The sequence below is a fragment of the Cupressus sempervirens genome, chromosome 4 (assembly GCF_028749045.1).
Source record: "Cupressus sempervirens isolate cs-2001-9-10 chromosome 4, ASM2874904v1, whole genome shotgun sequence".
Taxonomy (NCBI): domain Eukaryota; kingdom Viridiplantae; phylum Streptophyta; class Pinopsida; order Cupressales; family Cupressaceae; genus Cupressus; species Cupressus sempervirens.
In genome coordinates, this window is record NC_143121.1 from 881,776,075 (window position 1) to 881,780,251 (window position 4,177).

The 4,177-nt window shown below is 34.5% G+C and overlaps 1 long non-coding RNA gene across 2 annotated transcripts; it reads right to left on the bottom strand.

The window, feature by feature from the left end:
- Positions 1 to 259: 259 nt before the first annotated feature.
- On the bottom strand, positions 260 to 3,701 carry LOC149564209 (uncharacterized). Of its 2 annotated transcripts, none has more exons than XR_016364173.1 (2): positions 3,510 to 3,701; positions 260 to 1,291 (listed from the first exon to the last, which is right to left on the bottom strand). It is a non-coding gene; the product is annotated as an uncharacterized LOC149564209 (long non-coding RNA). The 2 variants fall into 2 exon arrangements; XR_016364172.1 differs by lacking the exon at positions 3,510 to 3,701 and adding an exon at positions 2,854 to 3,483 and having other exon boundaries at positions 773 to 1,291.
- Between the last annotated feature and the right edge of the window lie 476 nt (positions 3,702 to 4,177).

Here is a 4,177-nt window from a genome sequence, read left to right on the forward strand (position 1 = left end):
TATACACCGAGTTAAGATGTGTAAATATTACTAGACTTCCCCTATAGATGCTTTCTAAATCAACATTCTACAATTTAATTAGGTAATCAAAAGAGAATACAAAATTGCTATATGAATACTTTTCCCATCAAACTTTATATTAAGAAAAGAAAAATAATACAACATTAAAAATAAAAAAGATCCACATATGCACACCCAGCTGAAAATGTCATATGCATATAATGAGTAAGAACCCCATCATACCATTTTTAGAAGGATCTATCTTAACAAAGAAAATCAATTGATTTGCTAAAAAAAAACTCAGCATCCCTTTCGATCTACATTCCAGTGGCAGATTGTAAAATTTAAACCAGATTGGCACCCTCAAGAAATGAACCAAACAAGGAAGTTAACAAATCACAAAAGAATATCTCAGTGACAAAGGGAGGATAAAAATTGGGGTACTATTGATTCCTTTCTCTGCAACCAGACGAAGAAACGATTTCTGAGGGCTCAGCACAACCTTCTCTGAAAATGAAACCTGATGGCCACCATCTTTGTCCAATAATTATAATACGCAATACTCAGAGCAGGAATGGGAAGGGTTCAAAGAATTAATGTAACAGTTAGCTATTTTCAGGGGGGTATGCAGAGAACTGGGCTGTGTCTCTTGACCAACTATGTTGATTGACACTTAAAGAATGGGTAACAAAGCAACATTTCAGACCCTTCACAAACTTTGCAGAATGTTAGGAGGTGTTCTATTGAATTAGCCTACGAATTTAAGTCCGTGTTAAAGATAATGCACCAATTGTGGCTTTAAAATTATTTTAGAAAAGCCATCTCCACTGAGTCCACTCTTCTCACCATCATCCAATTGCAAAATTGGGTAAGAATGAATATGTTGTTAGAATGTAAGGAAAGCCAGGCCGAACTTTTCCCATTGTTCTGCAACATTATAGTGTACGACGAGGCATTGATACAGGAGAGATCAGTTTTAATTCGATTAGATTACATGATCATAGCAACAATGGCGAACAACTTGACTTTCTTTTATAAAATTCACAGACATCCATTCTTTCCTCTCTGTAAATCAGTACTTCGTATATTTTATATACAGAAAAACTCTTCTTCTTTTTTCTTTCTAATACAAAAAAGTAAACCCACTGTAATAATGTTTCCCTCTCTAAAACCACAAGTAATCAGGATTTGAGTACTGGGCATTCTTTGTCCACTAAAATAGACCACATGACATGAACATCTTCATATCCGCAAGACCTAACATCATCATATAGAATGTAGATTCCCCGACCTGTTACAACGGAAAAAAATTAGTTAGTTCTAATTCACTAAACTTGAGGGAGAAAACTGATCTGCCATTTTATTTTATTTTTATGTGGGCTAATCAGTCGTTGGTGCTCATTTTCTGATCAAATGAAAATCAGAGTATTTATAATATAAAATTTAGGATTTCATTCTGAAGTACGGGAAGTATCTGATATTTATCTAGATACAGTTATTGAATGTATTCATATATTAAATTTTATAAATTAAAAATTGAACACTAGATAATGATTGTATGACATCATTTATTAAAATACATTCAAATCATACATGTGGCTTAAGGCAAATTTTAAGTAATATCATGAAAAACAGCAATATAACTTGATGGAGGCTATTATTATTTTGTATGCTGTGCAGCATGCTTGTGGTCTTGGATGGAGCAGGTTCATTTGTAAATTAGATTCACAGGTGGTGGAGCATCTTAATTTTAGTTATTAACGAGATTATCAATTTGTGTGCTTCTTTGAATTTTTTCACTTTCATTCATGTTCTTAAAGATTGGAACCAGTAATGAATATCTGATCACTAATCAAATGCAAAACTAGAATATTGTAAATAAGAGTCAAAATTAGAATATTGTGAATAAGAGTCAATTACTTCTGAATTTCTCTCACCAGTTAGATTAATTAGAAGATCTTGACAGAACAATTTAAAACCCTGCACTGTATTTCTTCTTGTTTGAATAATTTTTTACCAATTTCTTCATATTAGCATTTAGCCAATCACAGCGTCATGATGAACCTATCCTCAGCATTTGTATGAATCATAACAACATGCAATTAATAACTGTAAATCTGAAGTTTTCAAAGGTGAGCTCTGAGCTATATTATCTCAAAAGGGAGAAAAAAATTATCTCGTTGAAAAAATTTAATTCCTGAGATAAAGGGAAAGGGAGTCTTTCAAATCATCCATTGGGAAGAAGGGATTGCCCAACATTTTAATCTCCACAGGAAATTTTCTTTATGCGAATTTCACTTACCTGATATTTTGTCTAAAAAGATGAACGAATCCACCCCTCTACAATGAGGCCTGTAGGTCATTTCAGGCTCTAGAACAACCACCATTTCTTAACCTAATGTACATTCACCCTCCAGTTAATTTAGGTCATACAAAACAATCATGTTTATATTGTTTTGTTTTTGCCGTTTGTTTTAATGAAGAAAAACACAGATTTTAAGGTGGTCCTGACTTCTGTACAAACAAAAAGATAAGCATTAAGAACTTGAAAATAGGAGAAAACCATCCCAAAATAATGAAAATCAGATACAACTAACACTTACAATCCACCAATCTAAATTTAAGATGGTTTGGACTATGAAGCCAGAATATTACTGTTGCTCTTGCTCTGGCCAAGAATTGAGCAAAGCGACAATCAAATAAAACTGGCTGATAAAACCAAGAATTGAGCAAAGGAACAATCACTTCACACCACTCGTACTAAAATTGGACCATTTTCATCATCATTTAACACTAGAGCCCCAAAGAAACTAAGCAGGGAGAAGATCAAATAAAATGCAAAGTGACACTTACTCTTGTTGCGAGCCTCATGGATTCTTTTGTGAATTCCTGCCCACACCTTCTTCAATGGCGAAATGATTTTGTCCACCCACTTACTACCCATTAAAGGAACAAGACAAACAGAAGAAGAAACAAGGGGCAGATAAGACAGACAGTATTGAAGATAATCCTTACCAAAGCATTATCTCCAATCAATCTGTCTGTGAAATCTCTCTTTTCCGCATTGGATTATTATCATCACTATGAGGGAAAAAAATGAAGGGTACTTGAGAAAGATGAAGAGGAAGTTGTGTGGCAGTTGGCCGGTGGCTGTTAAAAGCAGAGAATGAGACTTCACAGCATTTTGAGTAGCGTAAAATCTACCCCACAAATGTTTATGAACTGCCATGGTCTCTGTGAAAACAGCCCCCTCACAAATGTTTTGGTAACGTGTCTATTAAAAAACAAAAAGTAATCTTAGTCTTCACTCTATCTGCAAAACTGCAACCACATTTACCACGTACCCAGTGAAATCCTCTCAAATAGGAACTCCTCACCAAACAAAAATGCATACAATTTATGCGTTGTTTAAGCCGTGCGGGTTTCTTATGAGAAGAGAAATAAAGTACTACTGAGAATTTGTTTGTTTGTTTGCAAGATGACCTATCATTTTTGCTTATGGTACTCACCTTTACTTACACAACGCCACAGCTTACTCTTCTCCTTCAAGCTTTGCAGGGGTTCCCCTGATGCAGACCTAACTCATGATTTGGAACTTTTGATTGTCTTTTAGGATCTAATATACAGGGACTTTGAATTCAAGACCAGTAGTTTCCCCGAGTATATAATTTTGTTTTTTCTTGTCATACACGACGTGTGGGTCCAGGAAATTCTAGCGGGTCTTGTGGAGAGACATGGGAGTTCACAGTTTTGAATGTGAGGAAGAACGATATAAGTACCTTTTCTTGTCTTTTTTTTCCCTTCAAAACAATTTAATAAGGTGGACGGCTGCCTTTAATTGGTTGGAAGCTGAAAATGTATTTAATTGTGATTAGTGGGTTTTTATATAAGGTCGTCTTCTTCTCATATAGGTAGGGAGTCTTGGCTATTGTGAAGTGGTTCCCATTTTGTGATGTCTATAGATGAATTATAAAATATAGAGTTATTATTTATCAAAGATTTATTAATTATGTTGATTATAACAGTAAATATAATTGTAATCTCTTCAAAGGTTGTGCATGCGGTGCCATTTGAAGGAGGGTTATTAATAGGCTCAATGATATTTGAGTCATGGGAAAGGGACTAGAGAAAACTTCAAGTCTTTGATCTATATGCTCCATAAAAGAGCCCCCTTTAT